The sequence below is a fragment of the Podarcis cretensis genome, assembly GCF_951804945.1.
Source record: "Podarcis cretensis genome assembly, chromosome: 4".
NCBI classification, from domain to species: domain Eukaryota; kingdom Metazoa; phylum Chordata; class Lepidosauria; order Squamata; family Lacertidae; genus Podarcis; species Podarcis cretensis.
In genome coordinates, this window is record NC_137173.1 from 29,798,898 (window position 1) to 29,816,511 (window position 17,614).

Consider the following 17,614-nt stretch of genomic DNA (forward strand, 5'->3'; position numbering starts at 1 on the left):
TCAGAAGTAAAAATAGTGTTTTCAAAGGAAATAAGACGGATTCAAGGAAGCTAAGGCTATCAATGGCTACATGTCCTGATGGTTGTCTATTACTTCCAGCATCATAAGATGCCTCTGAATCCCAGTGGTTGGAGGAGGAGGAGAGCAGGAGAGGAATATTGCTTTCATGACAAGACTGTGAGCTTCCCATAGGAAACTGATGGCCAGTTTGGGAACCAGGATATTGGAATTAATAGGCCTTTTGTTTCATCCAGTCAGGTTGTTCTTATGTTCTTATTACAAAATTACTCTATATATGCCAGCTATAAACATATATTTTCATACTTGAGCATTAAATAAGGGTAAAATAAACATTTTAACCACCTATGACTTAATTAGGAGTCTATTAATGCAGGGAAGACTCTTCAAAAGCTACTTCTGGGAGGGAAAAGCAGTGGCACAGGCCATTTTAGGGGAGGCAGTGTGAATTTTCTTTGGGTCTGGAGTACCCATTACTCCTCACTACCCTGCCACCCTGGGCGTCTTCAAGAGGAAGGACAGGATATAAACTGCATGAATTTGTGAGCAAATAAATACCCCCACCCTCTAGAAGCACCCCTGAGTTAACCAAATAAGAGGTTAAGAAAGTGATGAGGAAAGGTTGGGCAGGCAGGAAGTTCATAAATTAAGCAGATACAATCAGTCACACTTCTTCTTGCAGGTTTCTAACCAGATGCTTTCTTTGAAGTCTGACTACATCCAGAAAGCTGAGCAGAGCGTCTCAGCACCAGCAGCAATGGACAGAGCCCAGCTGCTGCTGCAGCAGCAAGCTAACAGCAGCACAGAGGCAAAGAAGGCCAATGCCCAGCGTTTGAGAAGTAGCAGCCAAGTTTGACAGCCAGGATTCCTGAAACTGCTGAGCTGTGAACAGTGTCTGCAGCAGCGGGGTGGAGAGTTGAAAGACAGAAGCTGGGAAATCGGCTTGCAGATTTGCAACGGTTGGAGAACAATAGGAGACGCAGTAACAACCACTAAGAAACTTCAAGCAGCTTAGAAAGTGGGCAAGGCAAGAAAAGAGAGGTAGTATTTTTGCAACTGGGCTTCACAGGTCATCATGAAGGTTAAAAGCTAAACTGTTAATAATGCATTTGATTTATTACTTGCATTGATATCCCCCTTTTCCTTCAAGGAGTCCCAGGGCCAGCTGTACCATTAGGCAGAGTGAGGCAGCGAATAGTCCCTTCTATTACTCATGTACAGTAAAAGTAGCCAGAGGAACATGTTCTGTTTTTGGAACAGTGTTTAATCACGGGCGGCATGATGAGTTAGAGAGTCTGCTCTGGCTGGAGTTCTTGAGCACTTGGCACTTCTGTAAAGGTTTTGTGAACCAATGCCTAGTAGAACAAATTTAATTCAAATTTTCCAGGGCTAATCTATTACCCAACATAAGCCCTTTATGTGCTCCCACTGGATGTTGCAGAAATTGCTGGATTGTAGAAGAGAGATTTCCTTTGTTAAGGGGATTTTCTGCCCTAGCCATTATGAGAAACTAAGAACAGAACAACACATCAGACCATTTGGTTTAGCAAAAACACAAACGCTTAGCAAAACCACTTATAATGATTGACTTGTCCCAGTAGCAGTCTAAATTAAGTTGCTTTGTATCAAACTTTTTGATTGCCCAAGAAAAATTGTATTAAAGAATTTGTACGGTATATTTTGCTTTCCAATAATCTTTGAATTAGTCCTATGAAGCTGACTTTTATGGATTACTTCCTTAGGCAAATACATTCTCTGCTTCAATAACTTTTTTTTTTAAAGGAACAGATTTGTTCTGTAATAGTAGATGCTCAATGAAACAGAAATACTTCCTTCATTTTAAAGAATTATAATAGGGGCCTCCAAACCAGACTTGTGGTACTGGTTAAAGAGGTGGGGAAGATAAAGATAGATTTGTCTCCATGTATTTCCTGTTTCAATGGTCCCCAACCTACAATCATGTGATCAGAGGCAATATTAGGCTTGTTTACATGACACGCTACACTGAATATGTGTCCGCACTGCCTCTACTCATGTACAAATGTTAATGTGAAATGTTCTGTGCTCCTCAACTATTGTATACACAGGAATACAGCCAGGAGCGGCCATTGGGGAGAGTCGCCACTGCACACCTGGCCTCCTGGCTGTGGCATTGACTAGGATGGAGAGGGGAGGAAGTGGAGCCTAAGCAATGTTCCTACTGGTTCACCCACCAAGTGTTGACCTCCTCACACCTTGTCCCTCTCCATCCCAGGAAGCAGTGATGCCTCTTCTGGCACCCCATCTGTTTCCCATCACTGTCCACTCCAAACACAGAGTGTACACTCATTGGGTGTTATGTGTAAATGACTGTACAAGTGTGCAGCTCAACTATTTGAGTACAGTTTGTATACTCATTGAATGCAACATGTGAACACTCCTATTAGCAGCACAGTGTGTCCTTCAACGAAATATTAGTTGAAGAAAAGCAGCTAGTGCTAATTAAATAGGCCATAGCAACTTGGAAGCTACTTTATAGCAGGTCCGTTGCCCGTCCAAGGCAGCATTGTCTGCTTTGACTGACAGCGAGTCTCCAGGGTCTCCTGAAGAAAGAGGACCTTTGCATCACTCACTACCAGAGCATTTAAACTGGCGATGCAATGAATTAAAACTGGAGACTTCAATGCAGAAAGCAGATGCTCCACCACTGAGCTATGGGTTCATCTCCATAATGAAGAAAAGATCAGTGCAGAAATATTGATCATTTCTCTGCCTCTGTGCTATTGAAATGATCTCCCTATATAAAAGCCCTTGCTTGTTCAAACTGCAGCTCATTTCTTAAGTCAATATTTTAAAAGGGGGGGTAGAATGTTGTGCTTACTCATTATATCATGGCGGGGCATATATTTTATTTGCTTATGTGCGAAGTTCAAATTTCAACTATTGCAATTTAATTACAATGTATTGTTTGCTGTCAGTGGACCATAAATAAATTATATTCGGATTACAATCTATCAAAACAGTGGATGAGTTTTGAATTTAAGCAGCAGTTTGCCACGGAGTATGGAGAGACATGCCTGAAACTTTTTTTTTTTAAAGCCCAGTGCTTGTAAAATATTTGTTGTACAGTTCTTTCGTGTGGAATTCTTTTTATTTCCCCCCATTTATAAGGGTTTGGAGTAGTATTCATGTCTGTTGATCAGCAGGAAAAATGTGCAAACACAAAGGCTGTGTACACACTCCTGTTTACTCCACATCCAATGCACTCCCAACACTGGTTTGGGATGTTGTGTAGACACAATGTTAGCCACAATCCATATCTATCATACAGGGGCGGTCTGGCCTGTTTTGCCAGCAGTGACGTGTACACACAGCCAATGTTTCTCTGCTCCTGCCTTCACCTATCATTGACATTTATGGACTTGCAAGCATTCTGCAACAATGGAAGAAAGAAGCATTGCACACAAAAAATATAAACAGAAGAAAGGGGTTCTCTGGGTTGCAGCTGATATCAAGAGCTGTAATCGAGGGTTTTTCAAATTCCTGTAATCATGCTGACGAACTGGTTTGCTTTGAACAGGGACTCAACTTCTAGCATTCCTGCACATACACCGCAAACATCAGTTGGTGTACATAAAGTATTGGGTGTACACTGTACACCAAAGCAGAACACACGCAATGATCTTTCAAATGTGTTTGCTGCATCTGCAAGATGGACACACACACACACACAATCTGCTGGCAAATTAATTACTGGCAAATTAATAGTGTGATAGGAGATGAAGCCCAGAGTAAGAATTGCCTAGAGTAATAAAAGCATTTCAAATGATTTCACTTATCTTCTGGGTCTGACCCAATAGCCTGAAATTTAACTATTTGAACTTGCAAATTAATGTATTATCTAAGTGAGATGAAATCTGACAAAAATATTGTAAGTAATAATTTAACCTTATCATATACATGCATTTCAGTCATGGATATTTGGATAAATGAAGTCCTTTCAGTATTTTCTAAAAAAGAAAACCCTAACTTCATAACTTTACACTAACTAAACAATCAATAAATTGCTATTTTATTCTTTCTGTACTGGTCAAACACACAAATGCCAGTGTCTTTGGTCACTGAGTAGGGAGGAAAGTGAAATTTGTATATCAAAACCAAAAAAGCTTACATGATGCAAAGGGAGTAAAACAAAATCAGGAGTATGAATTTTTTTGTAAAAGAAAAGAATTCTGATACTCCGCCTATCTATTTATAGACTTATGCAAAACACTTGCTCCAGAGTATCATCCAACTCATCTACTTTCCATATATACCAATCTTTTTTCCGTCTTGAAACCCAGATATCAAAAGTTCATTTTCTTTTTGGCTCAAAAAGTCTGCAAGGGGTTTTCAATCATTAATAAATGTCAATAATGATTTTTCTCTAATTATTATTATTAATTATTTCATTTCTATACTGCTTTATATTTTTAAGAAAAATATCAAAGTGGTTAACAGCATATTAAAACATCAATACACAATCCAGAATCAAACATTTCTGAAGAAAGTCAAATACAGAGTATACAGTCAAAGCAACATAACTAACAGAAAACTAAAAGATTATCTTAAAGATTTCAAAATAAAACATTACAAGTGAGGTCAACTACAGAATACATATTTAACACAAAGTTAACAAAAAAAATAAACATTTTTTTTAAAAAATGCTAAGTGAAGTCAAATATAAAATGCACATTTAAAGCAGTGTAATTAACAAGAGAATAAAATATTATCATAAGCACGACACAGCTGTTTGGCAGGCACAAAAAGATGGAGCAAAAGAATCCAAGTTAGGGTTTGTTGTGAGGCACAGCAATGTCCCTCTGGTCTCACCAGGTGCCTTTTTAGTAGGGCTGGGTGAGTCTGGATCCCGCCCCCTAGGCCAGGTGGAAAAAGGCCTTGCAGGGAGCGGCCTTCACAGCCAGGTGAATCAACTTCACCATCAACTTCACCATCTCAGCCAAATCCAATAATTTCAATAACCGTTCTTCCATAATAGGTGATAGTAAGTCCTTCCATCTTTGTGCATATAACAATCTCGCCACTGTGAACCTATATCAAAATAATCTTCCATAATCTTTTTCTACTTTTGAATCTATTAGACCTAGCAGGTAGAATTCTGGCTTCAGCTGAGTATCAATTTTCAATGTGCATTTGCACCCAATATTTTGCAGCTTTTTTGCACATCCAGCAAGCATGGACGTCCCTTCATGTTCCTGACACTTCCAACAGACGTTTGGAATATTTTTTATACAATCTGAGTAACTTCTCAGGAATTAGATACCAATGGTACATTGTTTTGTAAAAATCCCCTTTTAATCATAACACAGTGGGTATTTTGGCCCTTTGGTCCACATGTGTTCCCATTGTTCTATCTGTATATTATAATCAATATATTTTGCCCCTTTAAGCATGCATTCTTTAACTTGTTCCTCTTCCATTTCAAATTTCAACAAGAGTTTATACATGCTCATCATCACTACCCAATTGCATCTCAAAATCCACCTTACTTTGTTCCATACCCTAAGTCTTCTTATCCAACTTAAATCTCTCTACTAGTTGTAAATAATAATAAAAACTCACTGAAAGTTGTGGTGCTCTGTTGTTATTCATTGTTCCCTTGTTTTAATTTTATCATTTCCTTGATGATAAAATTTGCCTGTCACCTCTTTTCTGAAGAAAGCTTCTTGTGGTGAAATCCATCGTGGTATCTTTGTGCATAATCTAGGTTTATATCTATTCCAGATTCTTAGTATGGCACATCTAATAAAATGATTCTTAAATTCCACATTTAAGTTGGGCAAAAAGATTCCTGTATTGCAAGGGGTTGGACCAGATGACCCTAGGGATCCCTTCCAACTCTACAATTCTATGATTCTACAGCTTAAATAGTGGATTCCTTAAGAATTGTGTGCCATTCTGGATTGTGCCTCCATTGTAGCACAGAAGTGGATGCATCAATGGTAATGTCATTGCAAGGAAGCCAGAGAGCTGACATGTTGCTAGAGCTGTGATGTGCCAGACGAATAAGAGCAGAAATATGGGGCCAAAGGAGACTGTTTTCAAAAGTTACATCAACAGCATTTTCTGAAGCATAGTGTGTAAGAAAACTGCCATGAATTAAGGATAAAATGTACAAATTAATCTTCATAATTCCAAAGGATTCACACTGATGGCAGGAAAGACATACAAGACCCAGGCTAACTATAGCTTTCTACAGAAGACTATAGGCATGATGACCATAGCTAACTTCTCTGGCCTTCACGAAATTAGCTAATCCCTTTTCTCTTAGGCCAGAGATGAGGGAAGCGCAGCCCCCCAGTTGTTGTTGGTCAACAACTTCCATCATGTCTGACAATTGGCCATGCTGGCTGGGGCTGATGGGTGTTCCTCATTTCTGTTTTAGGCTTATCATATACTTGAAAGTGGGACGCGGGTGGCGCTGTGGGTTAAACCACAGAGCCTAGGATTTACCAATCAGAAGGTTGGCGGTTCAAATCCCCGCGATGGGGTGAGCTCCCATTGCTTGGTCCCTGTTCCTGCCAACCTAGCAGTTCGAAGCATGAAGTGCAAGTAGATAAATAGGTACCGCTCTGGCGGGAAGGTAAACGGCGTTTCCGTGTGCTGCTCTGGTTTGCCAGAAGTGGCTTAGTCATGCTGGCCACATGACCCAGAAGCTGTACGCTGGCTTCCTTGACCAATAAAGTGAGATGAGCGTCGCAACCCCAGTCGGCCACAACTGGACCTAATGGTCAGAGGTCCCTTTACCTTTACCTTATACTGTATTTTTTGCCCTATAGGACGCACCGTCCCATAAGGCGCACCTAGTTTTTTGGGGGAGAAATAAATGGGGGAAAATTTATTTTCCCCCCAGGCACGGGGCTGGGGCGGGGGAAGCCCAAGCTTCCCCCAACCCCAGCCCACAGAACAGGCAAATCTCCGCAAGCCGTGGGAGCCCGGTGCCAGGCTCCCGCGCCTTGCGGAGAGCTGCGCGAAGCCTGGGTGCGCTGAGCTCAGCGCGCCCAGGCTTCAACATGCAGGCAACTCTCCGCAAGCCGTGGGAGCCCAGTGCGGGCTCTCACGGCTTGCGGAGAGCTGTGCGAAGCCTGGAGAGCGAGAGGGGTCAGTGCGCACCGACCACTCTCGCTCTCTAGGCTTCAGCAAAAGCCTGCATTCGCCCCATAGGATGCACACACATTTCCCCTTCATTTTTGGAGGGGGAAAAGTGTGTCTTATAGGGCGAAAAATACGGTACTTGAAAGTAGATATTTGTAGTTAACTCTTAGCTCTTTTCAGTTAGTTTGTCATTCTTCTGTGTGCTTACGTGCATTAGCCCAGAGGCCTTTCAGCATATTTCAGAAATCTGAATAATAAAAAATACAACGTGATGGAGTCAAATTTGGTGCAAGAAGTTACTCACATTCTAGTATACCAATGTGATTTTATCAAATCAAGATAGGCACAAGCCAAGCTACTGTATCAAAGTAAATGAAACTTGGCACGGCCTGCATTAAAAGCAGCAAGCTCCAAATTAAAAAGACTTATGGGCAGCCTGCTGTAACTTTATACAGTAATTGAAGCAATGACAGCTTGCTGCAGCTGTCACTTGAGATTTTTCAGCAGCAATTTGAAGAATCTAAGAGGATTTCCTTCATACTAATATACATAGGATTGGGCTGTTAGGCGGTCATTCCCCACCTCCTAAAAATCTGGCAATTTATCCCATAAAACCATGACTGTGCCTTTCATTCCCACTTCCCTTTTATATCAGACATGTTAAATGGGAACATAAGCAATGCAGAGAAAACGTAATTGTACTTCATCAGTATGTAGTGCATTAAAAAGTAAATACTGCTGAAAATATTGCCAGCTTGGAAAGAGGAAGGCAATAGAAAGCTTACTGCAGAAAAACAAGAAGTTGGCCATCCAAAAATGAAAATGTTATTCTACTTTCCCATCCAAACATTCTGAATTTATTGACATATTTATGGCACTTGCTATTTCATTGGATTATCTTAATTTTTTACCTTTCCTAAAATCATACAGGGTGATATCCCACTGTAGTGTCCTGCTTGGGCCATGGACTTCCATTCATGCAAATGAGATTTCCCCTTCTACCACCATGGTCTCCCAACCCTCTGCTCTGAAGGGTTGTGGGAGACGAACAAGAATAAATCCATTTTCCATACATAGTGTAAATACATGCAGTTGAACAGCACCTATGTTGGAAGCAGCACTTGTGCTGGGTTGCCTCAAGATCCATTATTCCTTCTCAGTGGAGCACATTTCATCACAGGACAGCATGAGCATGTTGTTGTTGTTGTTTAGTCGTTTAGTCATGTCCAACTCTTGGTGACCCCATGGACCAGAGCACGCCAGGCACTCCTGTCTTCCACTGCCTCCCGCAGTTTGGTCAGGCTCATGTTTGTAGCTTCGAGAACACTGTCCAACCATCTCGTCCTCTGTCGTCCCCTTCTCCTTGTGCCCTCCATCTTTCCCAACATCAGGGTCTTTTCCAGGGAGTCTTCTCTTCTCATGAGGTGGCCAAAGTATTGGAGCCTCAACTTCACGATCTGTCCTTCCAGTGAGCACTCAGGGCTGATTTCCTTCAGAATGGATAGATTTGATCTTCTTGCAGTCCATGGGACTCTCAAGAGTCTCCTCCAGCACCATAATTCAAAAGCATCAATTCTTCGGTGATCAGCCTTCTTGATGGTCCAGCTCTCACTTCCATACATCACTACTGGGAAACCTTTGTTGGCACAGCATGAGCATATATCACTCAAACTCAAAAGGACAGTTGTCCTACAACTCAAGAACCTTGCAGATGGCCACTCTCCCCTACTTTAATTCGGACTGGATTCTGTTCACAAAGCACTGCTGTAATTCCTCATTACATTAGTGTCAAATGGTAAGCTGACCTCAGCAACACAAAACTAGTTACATAAGTAGAAGGAGCTGCCCAGAGCTTGCTAGTTGCTTTGCTTTCTCCTTTGCTCGCGGGCTTCTTTTCTTCAGGAGTAGCATCCCAATCTGTGAAAGGATTAATTTGTTAACACAGCCTTGTCAAGAGGCACTGTCCCTCCAGGGATGCCAAACAGCAATCACTCTGAAGTGCCAGAGTTTTATTGCAACGTGTTAAGATAAATGATAGATAATCCTCATGATAGGAAACAGAGCACAGGCGCAGGGCTGTCAGAAGGAAGACACACACACCCTTCAGAAGTACCTTAGGAATAATTAAAGAGTGCTCAGAGACACCATCAGAAGAGCACATCTGTCAAGATCTTCATACACTCAGGGACTTTATAACTGCTTGTTTAGTCATGCAAGCAAAACAGCTCCAGCTTATACAAGACACACTTAAAAGTTATGTCTGTACTGACGCCCCTCTCACAATCCTTACCTTTCCATTTGTTTCTTGTCTCCTCATTTCAAAGCTTTGCATGCTTAGAAATTCATATGCATTTCCTTCTACTGGGATTATGGACTCAGGGTTTTATGTGTGCAGTTGTACCCACAAATCCAAACATTTTGATGCATTTGAACAACAACAAAAAATGGGTGTGCTGGGAAGAAATCCCTGAACAGGACCAGGAAACACTGGAATAGACACAAATTGTGAATGGTCAGAAGTTACGGACTGCCATATTTCCCCAGTTATGCTCGTTACATCTGATACAAATACCAAGATTATTAATCAGTCTGTTCACCAAAGGATGCTGTTTCACTGTTCTTGCCTTTCATGGGGCAGGAAGCTCAATCTACTCTACAAACCAGTTCACCTAGAAGTTGTGATGCACACAAGGGTGCTTTTTTTAACTTGCCTGCAGGACTGCTGCATCTACTCTTTTCTGTTAAAAGATAAATTTAACTGTGCTTTTGTTCAGCAGAAAGGCAAACATCTGTCTCTTTGGGTGCCAACAAACTTGGGGATGGGGTGTAGGATGGTGAAATATATCTTAAGCATATTAATTTGCACTCAAAGCCATCATCACATCAAGCATGAATTGCATATTGCTATAAGGTACTTCACATGCTATGATAGAAGCAGGATGCCATTAAAACTTTAGTGTGTCTATTTGTTTCTACCTCATAATGTGATCTGGCACCATGCCTTTTTATATCACATCCCTGCCTTGGGATTCATTGCAGCTCCCAGTGGTACACTGTGTAAACACAGCAGGAGAGGAAGATTACATGTAGTTACTTCACAAGCTGGCATTTTGGAGCGGCAATCATCTACCATTACTGCTAAGCAGAAAGAGCCTGTCTTAGAGTGGTAAAACTTCAGATAGGTGGCAGAGCTAAAGGTACCCTCATCCATAACTGTTCTACATGGGGGGTTTTTGTAGGAGAAAGTAATTGAAGTTGCCCTGGGATGAAAGGAGGTGAACTCTGTTGGCAGCAGTTATCACTTGATGCTGCCTTGCAAACTGTAGAGCAAGAACCTTCTCAATGCTGGCTTTCTCCCTAGATTAAGATCACATTAAAAAAGAAAGCAGAACATTGCATGGCAAAAGCTTTCCTATTTGCAGAGGAGAAACTGGTTGACATACTCTCTTATAATTGGTGCCACACGACTCATTTCTGCATTCTGCTGTAAGAGGAATAAGCTGAAATCATAACAATCTACTAAGATGTAAGCCCCACTGACATTGAGAACGCAACACAAGAAGGGGCCTTTTCTGTGGTGGCTCCCTGTTTGTGTGATGCTCTTCCCAGGGAGACTCGCCTGGCACTTTCATTACATAACTTTAGGCACTGGGCAAAAACGTTCTTCTTCAACCAGCCCTTTGGGTGATTGAACATTCTGGTCTTCCAAATGTGTTTGTGGGAGGGGAGGGAGTTATAGGTTTGTGTTTGTTCTTTTTATTATGTATTTTGTGTTCTCATTTTGTATTTTTATGATGTGAACTGCCCTGTGATCTTCTGATGAAGGGTGGTAGGCAAATTTAATAAATAATATTAATAGGCATGCATGTAAAAATTCTGCTTACCCCCCCCAAAAAAAAATCAGTCTACTTTGCCAACTTAGAAGAAATACTAGACCTGAAGCCAAATTTTAGGCCAACCTTTAAATCCAGTTCTAAGACACAGCAAAAAGAATGCTTCTAGCCACATGACCTTCCAAGACGTCCAAGTAAGTACAGAGGCAAATCCCTTCTACTGTTTGCTCCCCTTCCTTTCCCGCCATACATGTGGATAAATTTATTTTTGCTCTTGTTCTCTCAGTGCATAAAGAATTTGTACTCGAACGTTAAATGTCAAAATCCTTCTTGGAGAAAGGGGGCTTTGACTGTGAACTACAATTAAAAAAGCACTACAATAGCGCACACGGATTTAACCCAAGCACAAAAGAAAGCCACATGGATGCAAGAGCACAATGTCTTTTATTCTAAAAGAACCCCAAAGCACTCAGTAAATAACTATCTCTCCGCACCGCACCCCGCCTCCTCCTTCAGTTCTGCCGCTAACAGAATGGAGGGAGGGGCCAGATGGGTGGCTTGGCTGACATTCTCATCAAGAAAGCTGTGGCAGAAGGCTCTGGAGCTAAAAGCTGCTTTAAGTGGGCGGATTGCTGCACCCACATTAAGAGACAGGGATCGGGAGAGGGCCCTGTGATTGCATAAAGCTATTTAAAATTATGTATTATCTGTTCTGTGGACAACCCCCCCCCCCAAACACAAAAATACAGCCCTGCCTGCAACAAGGAAATAAGAGTTAAAAATAAGCTCAGGAAGTGGCGCTCTGTGGATTCATCAGATAGTTTCTTAAACCATAGCTTTACAGTGCAGTCCTGTCCATGTTTGCTTGGAAGACTACGTTCAGCGGGGTTCATTTGAAAGCGGACACTTACAGAGCCCGTGTTTCTTGTGGCATACATGGAATGGGCAGCCCTTTCCACAGGTAAAAAGGGTGCATATACACCCCATCAGCCCCAAATCTGCTCTGGAGTCTTGGGGGAAACCCAGAACAGATTTAGGGTGAATGCAAGGGAAAGAGACGGGGGTGATTGTGTCATGGTGCAACAAAAATATGTGCTCAGTGCTACATTGAATACAGCTCATCTTCTGGTGGGATCCCACCTTTCTCATCAGAGTCAAGCCCCTGCTAAGTTGATAAAATACAAGAAAGGTAAAATGTTGGCCTGAGTGTCTTCACTAGCCTGGGGATCACTAAGCTCAGGGACAACCCAATGATTGGGCAGATGATGGAGGTAGGAAAGGAGTGAAGTGTTTGACCACAGATCTAAGTATGCCACATAACTGAGGGAGTACAGGCCAGGCAACTGATTTGAAATAGAACAAGCCACAGTTGACTGGATAGTTCACTCCTCCTGCTCTGTCAGGCCAAGTCAATTGAGATATTAGCATTGCTCTCAGTTCCAAAAGGCCTGGAGGAAGCTTTTCAGTGTTGGCAGCAGCCACACCTCACGGTTTCTCTTCCAGGGCACCACCACAGAGAAGGCCCTATCCTAAGCCTAAGCACCCTGGATTTCATTCAGCAAAAGTATTTTTGTCTGTCTGTCTGTCTGTCTCTCTCTCTCTGTGTGTGTGTCTGTGTCTGATACACCACCCTTCACTGATAAAAGTATTAAGGCAGTGTACACCAAAAGAAACATAAAGGCAGGACAATAAATTGCAGGTCAAATATAATAGTAAAAATGATCCGATAACCCTAGGATACAATAGAAGGCAGAATTGTCACCTCCATACAAATCCAAATGGACAATCAATATGCCACACTAAACAGATTTATCCACCCATTCCTACACACGGGTTAAATTTACAAGTAGATACAGTTACACAGTACTAAAAAAGAGGACATGAATTTGCTTCAAGGCTTTCACTTCTTAAGGTTATTTATCTTTCAAACCAGACTTTGAAACAGCCCTTCAAATGTATGACACCTTCATACAGAGTTCCTGATTGTGCACCTGGTCTATGCAATTCTTTTCCCAACTCACTGTGTGTGGCTTGGGAGGGGGAAGGCCTCCAGTATAAACTGGGCCAATATGTGTGGTAAGAGGGGACAAACTACTCCACCAGTTTTGTTCCTGTCTGAATGCATGAGCCAGGGAGGCAACTCTCTCTTTCTCCCCACCCCCCAGCCCTAGTGTTACTTTAATTTTCATGGAAACTTGACACCTTATCTTGACCTTGGGAAAGAAAGGCAACTCTAGCCAGCTCTTCCTTCCCATGGAGATACAAACAAATGCTAATTAAAACAAAGCATGAATAGATGCCTTTCATCAGAGATGCCAATATAGTTAAAGAAAATGATTTAATACTTAATTAGCTGCAGAGCTCCTTGTACTTGCGCAGTGGCAGGCGAAGGCTTAGAAGAAAAAGGCAGCGGATGAGTAGCTTCTCCAGGAATGTGGCCAGATTGGGAACCTCATTTGCTACAATGGTGGAACCAGCAGCTGTTTTCTGAAATAATTCCTACAAAGCCTTGGTTGCAGCATCTGCAGCAGCACTGCTTCTCATTGATATGACGATTGGCTCTGTCTGTTTTAAAAATAACTCAAAGTATAAACATGGCTGGCCCACCCATTGGAGGTTTTTAAGCAGAGGTTGGTGGATTCGAACCCCACGTTGGTAAAAAGATTTCTGCATTGCAGGGGGTTGGGCTAGGTGACCCATGTGGTCCCTTCCAAATAAACAATTCTATGATTCTATGTCTACACTCCCTTATAATTGTGCATAGAATTTCTGCCGTCATCAGGAACAAGCTTGTTTGACCATTTTCATCTTTTTCCAAATGTATCTTATGATTTTCTAACAAGTGCAAAAAATAAAAAGTGTCTTGTCTATTTTGATTTCAGGATTTCCACAATTAGCACCCCCCATGAAGTTTATGCATGGCAAATTCTTTTTGTTTTTAACCTTTGTTGCCTGTACTTCCTCAGCAGGGAGAGTGAGGCTACTTAGCTGGGACACCACATATATATTTCTGCCAGGCAATTAACAGTTGCACAGCTGCAAGAGGTTTAGCACCAGACAGCTGCAGGAAAAGAAACCACATGCCTCATACTTTCTTGCAGTATTTTGAAAACTCGTAAGAGCATCATAACAAAACAGAAAATTATATATATATATATAGCATTTCCAGATGCACTTGCTTCAAAAGGCAGCTTCTGACTACAGCCTTTTACTTTTCAAGTGCCAATTTAAGCCAAAATCATGCAGAGAGAAATGTGGGTTTGCCACTGAGCATACGGCCAATAGGCAAACCCAGCCAATTGCAGCTCCGCAATCAGCATCTCCATGTATGATACATGTGCTTGTCAACTTGACATTTTACAGATTAATCTTTGGTGGAGATGCATGTTTGAAATAGTGCCATCTTACTCTGGGGTACAGGCTTAGGCCAATTATGAAGAAAGGGCTCTGGAGTGCACAGCCACATGGTTCTGGTTGAGTTATGAAATTCCTGCATCTAAAAGTTCGCTTTAATGGCTATATTTGGGAAATGTTTTCTGCAGCACTTTCCCCCCGAGAATGTCATGTTTAACTGCCACATCTAGATACCAAGTATGAATGATTAGGAATGGCATCGTTTTTTTCCAAGAAATGAAAGACTATCTGATATTGTTGGTCTTTATGGTAGTTTAAATTATGCTTATTACTTGTGAAAAAGCAATTTTAAAAATTGGGGAGGGGGAAGAATCGCATAGAATGTAGCTTGTGAGGGAAAAGGCTGTAGCTTACTGGAAAAGAATCTGTTTTGCCCACAGAATGTCCCAAGTTCAAGCACCAGCCTATCAAGGTAGGACTAAGAAAGACTCTCTGCCTGACAGCCCAGAGAGCCATTGCCAGTCAGAAAATTAAAGAACTGAAAAGGATCCCAAGGGTCATCTAGTCCAACCCCTGCAATTCAGGATTATTTTACCCAACGTGCGTTCGAACCCACGACTTTGAGATTAAGAGTCTCATGCTCTATCAACTGAGGTATCCCAGCAGATAACATCCCAAGCAGACACATTCTCTCTCTCTCTCTCGCTCCACCCACCCTCAGTTCATCTCTATCACTTTCCCCCAGGATCCTCACCCAAACCCACATGCACATTCTGTCTCTCCTGTCTCGCAAAACACACAGCTCCCCCTCCGTTTGTGGCTGCAGCATCATTTCACCCCATATTTCTCCTCTGGGCTGTTCTGTTTTCTGTCCCCACCACACCTCCACTCATGAGAACTGGAGATTTTTGGGGCCCTATCTCTGCACTGTCCATGGAGGCGCAGGTCAATTCTGTGTCCAGGGCAGCTGTCTACCAGCTCCATCTGGTATGCAGGCTGAGACCCTACCTGCCCACAGACTGTCTCACCAGAGTGGTGCATGCTCTAGTTATCTCCCGCTTGGACTACTGCAATGCGCTCTACGTGGGGCTAACTTCAAAGGTCACTCGGAAACTACAACTAATACAGAATGTGGCAGCTAGACTGGTGACTGGGCATGGTCGCCGAGACCATATAACACCAGTCCTGAAATACCTACATTGAATTGTGGTCGGAAACGTACTGAGAACCAAAGTGTTGGTGCTGACCTTTAAAGCCCTAAATAGCCTCGGCTCAGTATACCTCCACCCCCATCATCAGCCCAGACACTGAGGTCCAGCTATGAGGGCCTTCTGGCGGTTCCCTCACTGCAAGAAGTGAGGTTACAGGGAACCAGGCAGAGGGCCTTTTAGGCAGTGGTGCCCGCCCTGTGGAACGCCCTTGCATCAGATTTCATGGAAATAAACAACTACTTGACTTTTAGAAAACATCTGAAGGCAACCCTGTTTAGGGAAGTTGTTAATGTCTGATGTTTTGTTCTGTTTTTAATCTTCTGTTGGAAGCTGCCCAGAGTGACTGGGGAAACCCGGCCAGATGGGCAGGGTATAAGTAATAAATAATAATAATAATAATAATAATAATAATAATAATAATTATTATTGCTGCTGCTGCTACATTGCTTTATGGTTTGGCAAGTTTACGGAATGGGGATTCTGTGTTTTACATTATTTGACCGTTGAATTTTTGTGTGTTGTTTTATTCTTTTAACTGGAAGCTTAAGGGTCACTCGTAAATAGTCTAAATAACCTGCCTGACACCAAGCCTTCAAGATAAAAATCCATTTTTCTTTTTAGATCTAGTGCTGTTGTCTGCTCTGCACCTTGATTTACAGTGCAATCTTATGTGTCTTTTCTCAGGAGTTAACATCTGATGAAGTGGAGTCTGGTCCATGAAACCGTCTGCGATAATAAGTATGATGTGCCAATGAGATTGTTCCATCAGCCACAGCATTTCTGCTTCTCTGATGGAACCACCTTCCCTCTTCTTCCCCTGCAGTTTTGTGGTATCTCCTGTCCTTCAGGGGCAGATGTGGGGGAAGCACATGCGGGGGGGGGGAGCCCCATTATTCTAAGCATGAGTCTTTGAGCTGGCTTCTGCTACTGGAATGGGGTAGTTAAATCTGGCCCACATCCTTAAGATGTTTGTGGTGCTAGTGTAAAGTCAGGAGAAGGCTTTATGAACAGGAGGACAGAAGAACAGCTGTGAATTCCTACTACTGGATACTACAGCACTACAAAGATATTTGACCGTGTACAAAAGAAGTACAAGTTGCTCTGAACCCAAGTGTAAAATGGCAGGGGCCAACATTTCCCATACAGTTTATGCCGTTATCACTTGTTTTCCTGCACAGAAGCAGTGACATCATGCTCTGCCTGTAGGAGTTTAATTGCAGCCTCACTTTAATGCTATCCGTAATAAGAACCGACCCTGTTAACGTTGCCCCTAACAAGGCAAACAATTACAACACAGTAATAAATACTCCTCCATCAAAGCTCTTAAAATGCTTGAAGACAGCCCATCCATTAGGTTTGCACTTCTGTGTGCCTTTTAAGGTTAACCTTGGAGTTGAGGTTTAAATACCTGGTCTTCATTCTTTCAGAGACTGCTAAAGTTTAACATTAAATAATATTAGTGTTGGTAAAGAAAAATACATGCCTGAGAAGACACAAGCCAAAACAAATCCTTCATAGCTCTGCTTTGCAAAGGTGATTCATGAGCCTCTTGCTAGGACTTGCTGACACACACAATGAACAGCCATACCTGTGTTCAAAGTAGAAGGGATGCGCGTGGTGCTGTGGTCTAAACCACTGAGCCTCTTGTCGGCGGTTCGAATCCGCGCAACAGGGTTGCTCTGTCCCAGCTTCTACCAACCTAGCAGTCCGAAAGCATACCAATGCAAGTAGATAAATAGGTACTGCCATGGCTTTTTTTCTAGAAAAAGAGGTGCTCGAACTTGTTCAACTGCCGCACTGCACCACCACCATCCGCCTCTGCCACACTGCCCCAATAACCAGGCTGCCCCCTGCCACCTCTGCCATGTAGGCATACCACCATCAGCCTTTGTCATGCAGCCCTGAGCACTGTGCCCGGGAAGAGTGCATTTTTTGTGGGGGTATCCTGCTACATCCATCTATAGGGCACGCCATACTATTTTCCTGCAGTACTTCAAGTGTGTTATTGAGAGCAGAACTGCTGCAACTTTTGTAAGCAGAGAACTTGGAATTCCATCCATAACT